This window comes from Eschrichtius robustus, chromosome 1, assembly GCF_028021215.1.
Source record: "Eschrichtius robustus isolate mEscRob2 chromosome 1, mEscRob2.pri, whole genome shotgun sequence".
Lineage (NCBI taxonomy): Eukaryota > Metazoa > Chordata > Mammalia > Artiodactyla > Eschrichtiidae > Eschrichtius > Eschrichtius robustus.
Window position 1 is genome coordinate 123,951,243 of NC_090824.1, and position 14,059 is coordinate 123,965,301.

Here is a 14,059-nt window from a genome sequence, read left to right on the forward strand (position 1 = left end):
GAAAGGAGGACACATATGGCTCAGGAGGATTAATTTTTAAAATGTTCTACGAGGAGGAAGAAATTTCAGTGACAAAAGAACTGTTTGTTGTGGGGTCTTTGGTTTTGAATGAAATGTACCAAAACGAATACGTAAAGGAGAATCTTTGGCCAGCGGAGCAAAGATTGGACGGATTTAGCCTTTTGGAAAAATGTATCAGGTGGCTATTCATGAAGACCAGATCTCACATAGTAAGAGATATGAGTAAGAGATATGAGTAATATGAAATATTACTTTGGAAAGATGAGTTTTGAGGGATTACAGTAGCTACTAAACAGAGCCAAGGGATGACAAGTTCTTATTTATAAAACAGTGTGTCCCTGATTTCCACATTATGTATACCTGAGTAGCTAACTTGTTCTTGATTAGCCAACCATCCTCCCGAAGGGCCCCATCTTATTGTCTGTAATACCTATTTTAAGTTGCCCACAAGCTGATGAAATTCCACTTTGCACCTTTATTCTTCCTGTCACTTTCATGGTGTCATATGTTGGCTCAGCGCACCTGGGCAACCAGGCTTTGAGGGCTGGAGGAATGAGCCGTTATGGGAGTTCATAGGAGTTTAACATGTCTCCTATATAGGAAGGCCATCCCTTCTCCTGGCGGCAGCCCTGGGATATTCCATGGTAGTGGATGGGTTTTTCATTGGCACGGGAAATTAGATGGTTTACTTACTCGAAGAAGTAGTATTCTCTCTTTGTGTTCTTCAGTTGAATGATTTCAGTACAGAAGAAGTTCTTGAGGAGCTAGTGTTGGAAGAGTAGCCCTCAAATTAAAGGTTGAGGTGGCAGTGAGAATATGAGTGGGAGAGGATGCTTTCTCAGGGTCACTTCTAGCAGGTTGGAGCGCTGTGTAGGACAGCCCTGGTTCACGTAGCAGCCTCTGCTATGTGCAGGTGATGTCCAGCTGGCCAGTGGAGCCCAGATCCTCCATCACTGCTTCTATGGGCCAAGCCCACCTTGTCTCACTCTAAACCTCTCCCCAGGCTCTGCCGTAGGAGTGTCCCTGGCTTCAGTGCCTGGGGGGAATTTGTGATACCATACCTCACCCTTTTCTTCTTGCTCATTTTACTTTTACTTTCATAGACTTCATATTTTTAGAGTACTTGTAGATTCACAGCAAAATCGGGCAGACAATAATCAGTTTCCACATACCCACTGTCCACACACATACACAGCCTCCCCCATTATCAACACCCCTCACCAGAGGGTACATTTATTACAGTTGATGAACCTACGTTGACACATCATAATCACCCAAGGTTCATACTTTGCATTAGGGTTCACTCTTGGTGTTGTATGTTCTATCAGCTTTGACAAATGTATAATGACATGTGTCCACCATTGAGTATAACACAGAGTAGTTTCACTGCCCTAAAAATCCTCTGTGCTCCACCTGTTCATCCCTCTCTCCTCCCAGCCCCTAGCAACCACTGATCTTTTTACTGTCTCCATAGTTTTGCCTTTTCTAGAATGTTATTTGGTTGGAATCATGCAGGACGTAGCCTTTTCAGATGGACTTTTCACTCATAATATGCATTGAATGTTCCTTGATGTCTTTTCATGGCTTGAGAGAGCATTTCTTTTTAGTGCTGAACAATATTCCACTGTATGGGTGAATCTTTTTGCTCTCTTTGCTGCAGCCTCTCACCTCATCTTCCTAAAAGAAATGCTCTGCTGGTTGATGAATAACACTTGCCTCTCCATGTGCATCAGGTTGCACCGTTGGTGCCTGTGTGACTCTGTGCTCTCCCACAGGGTCCAAGCTGGAGTGAGCATAAGAGATGGTCTTTAGGGGTTAAGATGGGGAATAGCTTATAGGAGGGGGAATCTTCTTATACCGTTCTCTAATCGTTAAACCTCAAAGCCTTTGTTTGCTTCGGGATGGGAAAAAAGGCACAATTATGGAATGGTGTAGTTCCTTCATTGACACCAAGCCAAACAGGAGAGACTTTGACTCAAAGACACTATGTTTGTGGCAGGAGAGTGAGTCATCGGCCAATCCCTGGGACTAAAAGAGGAAAGCAGGGGCGGGGGTGGGGGTGGGGGTGGCGGTGGGGTTTAACTGGAACCTTGACCTTGAATAACCAGGAAGGAGGCTTATGGAATGAGGCAGCCCCTTCTCTTCAGTGCGGGTGTGCATGTACACACATACACACACATACCCCTGACTCCATCCTGACCCTGCTGTTGTACCCCAGCCTCTTAAAGTGCCCTGCTCTCATCCCTCGTGTCTCAAAGTTATTAATCATACAACATATGTTCATTAATTTTTCAGATACCTACTGAGCATGTAATGGGTATTACGAACTGAGCTCTGATCTGAGGCGAGAACTCTGGGGGGAGCCATAGCTCCTGCCCTCTGGGAGCTCACAGTCTAGTGTGGACTATAGACACTTAAATAGATTGTTTTTACATTTACCATATTAAGGTGAAATAAAGATGTGGTCCGTGAAGCCTCCCCGGAGTAGGTAGAACTTGATGGGACGCCAGGTGAATTAGGGGTGTGGGGAGGCCATTGTAAGCGTGGAAAACAGGAGGTCAAAGACCACTGCAGGGGAAGCAGTGCAGAGGGTGCAGGGTTCCAGGAGGAGCGTGGGCTCGGTGGTGCTGGGGCACTGATTCCCAGGACAGGTGAGGCGGGGGGTGAGAAAGTGGGCCCCAGTTGGGGAGCTGAGGACAGACTCAAATGACTGTCCTGCATGGTTTATTCTCGGGTGGAGGAGGGCTGGCCCGCAGGTGGCCCTGGGCAGGGCTGCTGCAAGAGATGGGACTATAGCCCAGCTGAAAGTTGGGAATTACCAGATAGGAGCACCCTGGCATTAACAGCTTTGTAGGAGGAATGGGGTTGTGGAGGGTCTAGTCAATTTACCAATAATTTTGTGAATGACCAAGGAGGAACTGAAACACTCCTTTCCTGCTCTTTCCTCTTCGTTCCCTAAAAAAAAAAAAAAATACAGTTGTTAAAGTGTTTTTAAAATGCCTTGTCTTATTTTGTCATAGTGAATCGGGTTTAGCGAAAATGTTTAAATTTTTATATGTTCATTTGAAGATGTTGCAACATCTCAGGGTTATTTTAAACATTAAGTTCATAATATTGAAGTTCCTTCTAACCCAAAAGTCAAAGGAAAAATATTCCTTTTTGGGGGGGGTGTGGAGGGGGGTGCAAAGGATGGGAGATAATCGTGGGAATAAAATGGGCAAAACACACTTTTTTTGAGAAAAAAGAAATAGGAAATTGTTTGAGAGTGAGCATTTCAAAGTCAGTTTAACATAAAGCTATAGAGTGTATCTTTTGGCCAGTTGTAAAATGAGTTAATGATACACTTACGTAAGCTTATTTATTCATTACTTTATTCAGATAGTCAAATGTTTGTGGGACATCCTTGTACCTGCACTGTTCAAGGGCTGGGGGAATAGCTATGGACCAAGGAGAGTCCCTGTTCTTGTGAAGCTTACATTCTAGCTACTCGCATTACTAATTTAGTTTTATTGATACTTTTACATAAAGACACATGCATATAAGTGAGAGAAGGGGAACAGTGAATTGTAGAACCACAGGAAATTCAGGGCATCTCTCAAGTTGTCCAGTGGTGAAAAGCATCTAAAGACTGAAGGAGGTAAAGCAGTGTAATTAGAGCACTTCCCTAGCCCTCCTAGTAAACACGAGTTTCACACTACTTTGCATTAATATCGTTTGCACTGTGAACTGATCTTTAGGGGAGTGGTGCCTGGTCATGTCATTGCTGAGTGTGGTGGGGCAGAGTGAGCCTTCAGTAGTCATTTGCATAAAAAGAACTAATTTTAACATTATTTTCCAAACTGTTGCCTGGGCACTTGTACCAAGACGTAGACCACAAAGGTAAAGAGATCTGTGTACAAATTAGGTTGGGGCCACTTATTTATAATCCACATTAGCACATTAAAGTGTCCAAATTGTTCTGCCTTAGCAGAACTCCTTAATTTGGTTTAAACCAGCATTTCACACATTTATATTAAGATTTTTTTTTTTTTTTTGCATGTAACACCTCTTAGTTTCTAGTTTGCTGGAATGCTGCTTTTAGAGGCATACAGAGGGATTTCTGGAGCCTTTCTGCCTGCAGAGGACAAGGCCATGTATCATTCCTCATCTCTGAAGGCCTTGGGCATTGGTGCTTGGAGCTTGGCTTTATTGAGTTTCCTTTGACCCCAGGACCCAGCCTCTAGCGGAAAGTCAGCCAGGGGAAGCCATGAAAAGAGAATTGGACATTTCCCCCTGGAGGCAGATATCTTCTGACACAGTAGAGCTGGACTCTAATCATTGAGCTGTGCTTTCAGTGAAAATGTTCTCGGGGTTTCAGAGAAGAAAAGAATAATCCTTGCCAAGTGGTAGAAGTTGGAGGAAGTTGGAAGAATTTTGTTTTCACAATTCGTCCTCTTTTCTCTCTTTGGCTCTTCCTGTCTCTATTTTATGGCTACTGAAAAATTACTTGGTTTCTTTCTTCTTGGATTTTGTTTTTGAACAATTAGTAATAAATGTGTCAAATGTTAGTGATAACTTCAAGCTAAGAGTAGTATATTCTACTCATGTTTGGCTAGAATCTAGTGGATTTCCTGCTGCTTTGCTTGGTCTTACCTTATTCAAGCACTTGGGATGGTTGCCCATACAGGCCCATCTTCTGATGTTTATGCTCATATAGATGGTACCGGACAAAGTTTGAGTGTCATGTTACACTGTTATCCATCTTTTAATGAAATATTAGGACAGATGTGTTCTTGGCTGCTTGGGGTCTGACCACATAGTGTGATTTCAGCCATATGCATTGTGCAGGCCCTTCATGGCTTGAGACCCCCTTGCCTCCTCACAACCCCTCCAACGTGGCCCCGCCTTCCTGTGGGGATTTCGTCAAGGGAGATGTGGAAAACAAAGAGTCCATAAAACTCTCATGGTGAAAAATTGCCGTGTAGAGTCTCTCTCAGATTACTTAATGTGTTTTGCTTCTTTAATGCTGTTCAGATGATAATCAATTACAGATGTACCATTTACTGGACACTTAACTGGGCTCCAGGCACTGTGTTAGGAACTTCACCCATACATTTTAATTTCATTTCTCCATCTGAAATATCTAAGTATTACTATCTCTGCTCTGGTGACGAGTGACCTGGGACTTGGAGAGGTGTGTGTAAGCTTCCTCAAGGAAGTAGGAAGTGGTCCAGGATGCAGAAACAGTTAAGTCCTGCTACTGGTGGCAAGCATTTGAGCCAGCAGCTTTTGCTGCTTTTTGGTCACATCTACATATGCCTCTCAAAATACTCCAGAAGAGGTAGAACGTGGGAGCTGCCAAGTGATTTATCATAGGATCCAGAGAAGGCTGCTTGAAGGCAACGTTCCTTGAAATAACAGGCTCCTGGTACCTTTAACATAAGTTTCTATTTAATTGGAAGGGTCTTATTCAAAATAAGCATTTTGAATAGGTAAGTGTCCTACATAGAGACATATTCTGTTCCAGGGTTCTCTAGGGACCTTGCTCCCTGATCAGGCAACTATGAGTTTCTACCTGTGGGCAGTTACCATCACAGCTTCTGCTGAGCTGGAGCTCAAGCAAGACCATGTTTGACTCTTGAGCATTACTCATTGCTTTAGATGTATCACCACCTTTAATCCTCACAACGGCCCTTTTTCTGGGCATTACTACAGAGGAAGAAACTGAGGCACACCGAGGCCAAACAACTAATAAATGACAGAACCAGGATCAATCACTTTACTTTAAACCGCTGTGCTGTTGCTTCCCTTAAATACAGTGTTCGGTGTCATAAATCCTAATGCATCTCAGCCTCAAATGTGGATTTACCTGGCTCCCCTTTCTATCTATTTAGAAAGGTGCCCCTGCCCTGAGGAGGGCTCAGAACAGAGGCCAGCAGCTGGCACTGGGTGGCCTGTGGGTTTGAGTTATGCCCTGGAGGCACAGATACTTAGTTAAGTCTTATATTGCTCATCTTTAAAACTGGATAGTGGGGGCTTCCCTGGTGGCGCAGTGGTTGAGAGTCTGCCTGCCAATGCAGGGCACGCGGGTTCCAGCCCTGTGGGACCCTGGGAGGGTCCCACATTGCCGCGGAGCAGCTGGGCCCGTGAGCCACAATTGCTGAGCCTGCGCATCTGGAGCCTGTGCTCAGCAACGAGAGGGGCGCGATAGTGAGAGGCCCGCGCACCGCGATGAGGAGTGGCCCCCGCTTGCTTGCCGCGACTGGAGAGGGCCCTCGCACAGAAGCGAAGACCCAACACAGCCATAAATAAAATAAATAAATTAAAAACAAAAAACAAAAAAAACTGGATAGTCGTTCTTGTCTTCTTTCTACCTTCTAGGGAAAGTTTTGGGGGGGAGAAGGAGCCTTCAGGAGATGAAGGGAGATTAATTAGATTTGTATTTGACATCTAACACACCTCTAAAAGGGATTTGTATATTTGTGGCTTTTTAGCCAGGTTTGTAATTATGGTATTATGAGGATTCGTGTATTATATGGAACTTCTGAACCTTTAAAAATAGGGCAAGGAGAAAAGTAAATTTGTTTGCTGGAGATAAATTGAACATAATGGGCCCATTATGGGAATACATTTCTATATTTTCAAGTCTAAGTAGAAAAAAAAAAGCTCTTCATATATAAATATAACCCAATAAAAATAAATCTGCAGAGTGGTTAAAACATGATAATGGAGACTATTTTTACCATAGAAGTGGCCCATCTGGACAAATATGTCCCCTTTGTTTTTATTCTTATTCAAATAGTCTTTTCATCAGTTCTCATATAAGTCAGGAACAAACCCCCCTGTCTCTTGAAGTCCTATTTTTGCCTTCGTTATACTAGTTTTGAGCTGCTTGCTTCAGTTCCTTCGGCTGTAGGTCATAAATGATACATGACATTGTATACGATAAATCTTCATTCATGTGATTACAAGATTTACTGTTGTGTTTTCAGATGGAATGGGATGATTGAGAGGGTGGGAAATAAAAAGCAACACCGTATTACATGGTGTGCCTTTGGTCACAAATAACAAGCTGACTTGAGCTAGCTTAAGTAAAAACAAGAGATTTATAATAAGGATACAGGTGTGTCTTAGGAACTAAAGGCAAGGACGAAGTGGCCCTCAGGAATGAACAGGAACCAGAGAGGAGGAAGGGACCTCTCTAATCACAGCAAGCACACGTGTGACACAAATGTCACTAAAGGAGGAGAGAGAAGGTGACAGAAGGAAAGTAGAAATCTATGCAGTGTATTACTTTACACTCCAGCATGAGATTAAAAAGCAGCTCCACTGTGTTCTTTGGAAAAATAATTCATGCTCATTATATGAAATTCAAACAGTACAAGAAAAGCAAAAATTTTTTATAATTTGGATAGTCAGGGGCAACCATAACTATTTAAACAAACATCCTTCTAGACATGTATAAGGACATCCAGCAACAGACGTGCACACGCAGAAATGGTATCATACTTTGCATGGTCATTTACCTGTTTTATTCACAGGTAAAACAGGTCATTTACCTGTTTTATTCACTAATATGATATTCTCATATCAGTAAATATTAATAAAAACTTGTTTACTTGACCTCATCTATTTGTGGACCTTTAGGATATTTACTCCCCACTCCCTGCCCCCAATGATTATAAACATGCTATGTATATCCATTTTTCCACTTTCACAATAATCTACTTTGAGTAAATTCTTAGAGAAGGATTGCTGTATCACAGTGTGTGCCATTTTACATGCTGACATTGTTGCCAAAGCGGCTACATCATGAGCTAGGCCCATAACAACAGCTACTGTCAGTCTTGGGCATTTTTACCAACCTGACAGGTAAAAAATAAGAGCTAGGTTTTCTAAAGTTGTATTTTTCCATTGTTAGTATAGTTGAGTATCTTTTCATATGTTTATTACTATTCTATTCTCGTGGGAAGTTCATTAATTTGCTTTGTCCGTTTTGAGGTGGAGTATTAGTTTGCTTACTCACTTTTAAGACATTTTCGCATAAGGATAGCAACCTTTCATATGTCTCTTGTATGAATATCCTACTTAGTTTCTTATTTTATCTTTTGACCAAAGTATCTAGATTTGTTTGTTCTTTGTTTTTATTTTTGATTTGTTTTTGCCTTTCGTGTATTTGAGATTTTAAAAATGTTGTCAGCCGAATGTCTCAGTCCTGGAGTTTCACATTTTTGATGTCATGTTTAAAAAGGCCTTTCCTATTTCTGTATTATAAAACTATTCATCTGTATATTTTTCTAGTACTCATTTGATTCTATTTTGAGTTTATTCTCTTTAAGTAGAGAGAGAGTGCTAGATTTTTCCCTCCTCCTAAATAGCTAACCATCATCATTTATTAACTAGTCTCACATACCTACCCAGATTAGATTACATGTACTTGGTCTGTTTCATATGAATACTTGGTTCTATAGCTGCGTGTTTATTGTTTCATTGGTTCATATGTGTGTTGTTAGTCAGATCATTGTTCAGTTGTGGCTGGCCCATTTTGTTTGCTTCTGCAATTATGGTGCTTCTCTGCTTCAAATTGGGTTTGCATGAATAAGCTGCTAAATGCTTAGTTATCAGTGCCTCAGAAAACTGTGAATGAGATGGGAACAGTTGAAACAAGAAGGGACCACTTCACAGATGGGTTACAGCAACTAAGGAGGAAAAAAGTGAATAAGACAAGAGCTCATGGATGCTGATTTTTAAAAAGAATCAGAGTGCAGTACCAGTGATTTTTGTTTTAAATATAGGTGGGGGCAGGAAGGAGGATGTATATATTTCATCTTTGTTTAAATTCAAAGCCTTTAAGCATTCCTATCACAGGGAAGAGAATAATGTGGTTTTGCTTCAACTGTAACATAATTTTGGTTTTCAAAATAAGTGTCTTGGGACCTCAATTCCCTGTTGGTGAAGAAAATTCCCAGCCCATGTATTGCAGCGGAAATTCATTGTTTCCTGAGTTATTTCCTTTCACGCTTAGTGTGAGGGAAATGACCAAATGTATAGATTGAGATTTTTTTTTTTTGAAAACTGATGTCTATAACATTACTTGATTCTGATGATTTTTATTATTGTTTTAGGTATTGCTGCTGAAGTCTTCTCAGATGCTTCAGGACATCTTCAGGGAAATCGATTCTACATAAACTGAGAATTTAGGTGAGTCCTTTAAAAAAATATTTTATTATCCATTGGCCACCCTCTTGCATTGGTAAAGTTTTACAGAGCGTTAAAACATTGTCACTTCATACTGTCTTGTTTGATTTTTTTACCACAGTTCTGTGAGACAGGAGTGTAGCTTCCTGGTGTTATTACTTCCACTGCTGTGTGATTTTTTTCCACCTGGTAGTTTGGTCGGGGGGAAGGGGAAGGCCTAGAAGAGGGGATGAGTAGCTGTTTTTTTAACTTATTGCGTGAATTCTCATTCATTCCATATGTTTGCCTCATAATTTGTGGGGTGGGGAGGGAAGTGCTAGATGAGGAATTAATGTAGAAGCTTCCAGTAATCTTTGTCCTAAAACTATTTGGTAGTTCCTGGAGCTCTCCAGGGTTGATAAACAATTGCTAAAGCATGAGATGAAGTAAACTTTGGTTACAGATTATTGGTTTTCCCCATCTGGTTGTCCTGGTTGTGGCTGCCTGCACCCAAGTAGTGTGTATGAAGTGCCCTGGGCAGAGACAAAAGGTGCTCTTCTGCAGGTCTTGGCTGTGCCTCAGTTAAAGTCTGACAGGTTAAAAGGAATTGGTTCATGCTCCTACCCTCCAAAACCGTATCATGGCACACCAGACGTATCAGTTCTGTTCTTGACCAGCTGTGCAAGTGGGGAGAGGTTCATCTCTGCTAGTCTCCAAGTCCTTATCTGTAAAATGTAAGAGGTTGGCCCAGCCATGTCATTCCCACACTTTTAGGTTTTGTGGAATAGAAATAAAAAATTTAGGACCAGTTTTTACTAGATTCTTTGGGCTGTACGTAAACAAAGTTGGTAATTGTTGAAGCTGGATAGTGCATGAGAGTTCTCTATTTATTTATATGGTAATCTCTCTATTTTGTGTTTAGGATTTTTCATAAAGATTTTTAAAAAAAAGTTTGGCCAAAAAGTTCATTCCGGTTTCTCCGTAACATCTTACAGAAAAACCGGAACGAACTTTTTGGCCAACCTAGTAACTACCATGTACTAACATCATTTCATGAAAGAAGAAATATTTTAATACTAAAAATGTAAGAATGTCGTGAATTTGTCTTTCGATTGTATGTGTTTAGCGTTGTGAAAAACTCTTCATTTCCTTCCTCTTTCTTGTTGCTCTGGTGACCACTGACCATTAGCCATGAACGAGCGCTGGCCTGGGCACTGGTGTTTGGGAAATATTGGGGTGCATGACTGATAAGCGCTCCTCTACCTCTAAAACTGTGTCATTCCTCTGAAGCAGGAAAGAAATATACTCTAGTTATACATCGGTTATTTCCAGAAAATACTGTGACAGCTGGCATGGTTGAACACAGAGAAGTCAGAGGTCAAACAAAAGACAAGGGATTGTTGTGCTGGAAAACCCAAATAAAAATGGCTCATCCATGTGAACGTTAAATTTAGCTGTGAGCCACCTTGCAGTCAGTGTAAAAATGAAACTTGACAGTGTGTTGAGTTCTGATAAAAACATACAGAATCCTCCCTTCATACCACTGTGGGCAGCCTCTGGCCAGGTGGTGTTTGACAGATTAGTGTCTGTCTGCCATGTGGCGATGCTGAGAGCTAGGTGTGAGAAGGGCTGAATGTCTAACTGTGGACACAATTGCAAATGCCAAGTGTGAGGAGTGCAAAGATGGGTAGGGGTCAAGTACATGGCCAAGAGTTATGAGCTGAGGGCAGTGGGATCAGATGTGTACAGGATAGGAAAGAGTAAAGGAGCTGTCCTGCCCTGGAATCTTCTGGGTGTCTTGGCATGGACGTTGTCTTTTTTTTTTTTTTTTTTAATTAATTAATTTATTTATTTATTTTTGGCTGTGTGGGTCTTCGTTGCTGCGTGTGGGCTTTCTCTAGTTGCGGTGAGCGGGGGCTACTCTTCGCTGCGGTGCGCGGGCTTCTCACTGGTGGCTTCTCTTGTTGCAGACCACGGGCTCTAGGAGCGTGGGCTTCAGTAGTTGTGGCTCGCGGGCTCTAGAGCGCAGGCTCAGCAGTTGTGACACACGGGCTTAGTTGCTCCGCGGCATTTGGGATCTTCCCAGACCAGGGCTCGAACCTGTGTCCCCTGAATTGGCAGGCGGATTCTTAACCACTGTGCCACCAGGGAAGTCCATGGACGTTGTCTTTTGAGGATCTGCAGACAGCACTAGGTGGGCCAGTCTAGCTAAAGGGCCTAGGCACAGTGGACAGGAAACACGTCAGATGTATACCTTTCCCATAGATTTCAGATTTCAGATCCAAAAACAGCATACCAAGTGTATTCTTATGCCATGGGTCTATAGAGAATGGATGAGTGTGCTTCCTGTTTACTTCTCCTTGGAGTGTGGGGATGTGTTGGAGGGGTAGGATGGGTAGAGGACAGAGGCAGTAATGGACTGAATTATTAGGACAGTGAAATAACGTGAGGAAGGAAGAGCAACAGTTCCACATAGTTTAAGATGCCTGCCTAACCCTGACTGCTTCAAAAGTTCTGTGAAGTTAACCATGGTCTTTGTTGATTGCAACATGGTGGTTCAGTCCTTTTGAACTCCTCCCTCAGTGATGTCTGGCTTTCCTGTGTTTTAACATTCCTATTTTCTGGGAAACTTAAATGAAATTTGACAGACTTACCTTCCCTTCTGTCAACCCAACACTTTTTTTTTTTTAACACAATTTCATATGGTATTCCCAAAGTATAATTTTCTCTTTACTCATATTTCCATGTATTTTTTAAAAACATCTTTATTGGAGTATAATTGCTTTACAATGTTGTGTTAGTTTCTGCTGTGTAACAAAGTGGATCAGCTATAGATATACATATATCCCCATATCCCTTCCCTCTTGCATCTCCCTCCCAACCTCCCTATCCCACCCCTCTAGGTGGTCACAAAGCACTGAGCTGATCTCCCTGTGCTATGCAGCTGCTTCCCACTAGCTATCTATTTTACATCTGGTAGTGTATATATGTCAGTGCCACTCTCTCACTTCGTCCCAGCTTACCCTTCCCCCTCCCTGTGTCCTCAAGTCCATTCTCTACGTCTGCGTCTTTATTCCTGTCCTGCCCCAGGTTCTTCAGAACCATTTTTTTTTTAGAGTCCATATGTATATATGTTAGCATATGGTATTTGCGTTTCTCTTTCTGATTTCACTCTGTATGACAGATTCGAGGTCCATCCACCTCACTACAAATAACTCAATTTCGTTTCTTTTTATGGCTGAGTAATATTCCATTGTATATATGTGCCACATCTTCTTTATCCATTCATCTGTCTATGGACACTTAGGTTGCTTCCATGTCCTGGCTATTGTAAATAGTGCTGCAATGAACATTGTGGTGCAGGACTCTTTTTGAATTATGGTTTTCTCAGGGTATATGCCCAGTAGAGGGATTGCTGGGTCATATGGTAGTTCTAGTTTTAGTTTTTTAAGCAACCTCCATACTGTTCTCCATAGTGGCTGTATCAATTTACATTCCCACCAACAGAACAAGAGGGTTCCCTTTTCTCCATACCCTCTCCAGCATTTATTGTTTGTAGACTTTTTGATGATGGCCATTCTGACCGGTGTGAGGTGATACCTCATTGTAGTTTTGATTTGCATTTCTCTAATGATTAGTGGCGTTGTGCATCCTTTCATGTGTTTGTTGGCAATCTGTATATCTTCTTTGGAGAAATGTCTGTTTAGGTCTTCTGCCCACTTTTGGATTGCGTTGTTTGTTTTTTTGATATTGAGCTGCATGAGCTGCTTGCATATTTTGGAGATTAACCCTTTGTCATTTGCTTCATTTGCAAATATCTTCTCCCATTCTGAGGGTTGTCTTTTCGTCTTGTTTATGGTTTCCTTTGCGGCCAACACTTGGTTTACTGCCTGATTTGTATGCTTCAATTGGGTTGCTTCTACCCTAGGGATATTTATTTCACTGCCTTTTTGTTTGTTTTTGGAAAAGCTATATCAAACAACAATGGTGACAACAGAAACATTTATCTTAAATGTGTAGGAATATGAGAGATGATCTGAAATGTTGACATTTCTGGAAGTGCCTCAAGTCATGAATAAATGCTCGAGGAACTTTTATTTTGACATAAACTAGAGGAAGTAGAATTGCTTTAAGGGGTCTGGGCCAGTCCAAGTCTGAATAAAATTTAAAGAAATGAACAGTGTAATCAATCAGTCACGTTCTGAGCCTCTCAGAAGGCCAGGCCATACTGGGTGAGATGATGTAGGGATGAGCAATTAAGAATGTGAGACAGCCACGCTTCTCAGGAATAAACATGATGCTTTAAAGCATTGTAAGCATGTGAGGGAGATGAGAGAGATTGATGGAGAGTAGATGGAGGGGAGCATATGATAAACGATTTGTTTGGTGTTTAACTTAATGACACATGGTATATTCCAGATTTGATCATAGATGCAGTAATCTGAACTTATCTCCATTTTCCCTGCAGGCTGGTAAGAAAAATATTTTAAAACCGATTTTAAATGAAAAACATTATTTTTGGCCCTCTGGGAATTTTTAGTTCCCAGTGTTGTTTAGGGAGGGTATTGAATCTGTAAAATTCAAGGCAGGATCTACATAGCTATTTGTTACTCTGTATCTGTAACTTAAATGCTATATGATGTCAGAAAAGATAAGTTGTTCCTGTGCTTGCTTTTCTTCATTAAAAATGTAATCTGTTATGCACTTTTGTCTTCCTGCCGTCCTCCATTAGCCGGATTCCCTAGGTTCCTCTGCTTGTCGACTGTAGGCATTGCCACTTGCCACCCCCTGTGGGCTCCCTGAGTGGCTGGGAGTCCTAATTAACGTCATCTCACTGGTCAGGATTTCCAGACACGTGCTGGGGTCCTTCCTCTGCGGTCTG

General features: G+C 41.7%; 1 protein-coding gene across 3 annotated transcripts in view; it reads left to right on the forward strand.

Moving 5' to 3' along the window:
- Positions 1 to 14,059, forward strand: part of TLN2 (talin 2) — a 456,139-nt gene that overhangs the window by 172,978 nt on the left and 269,102 nt on the right. For all 3 annotated transcript variants that reach the window (XM_068552880.1, XM_068552889.1, XM_068552896.1), the window contains exon 3: positions 9,126 to 9,201. The gene's annotated coding sequence lies outside the window, so the exon portion shown is untranslated. The remainder of the gene's footprint in view (positions 1 to 9,125; positions 9,202 to 14,059) is intronic.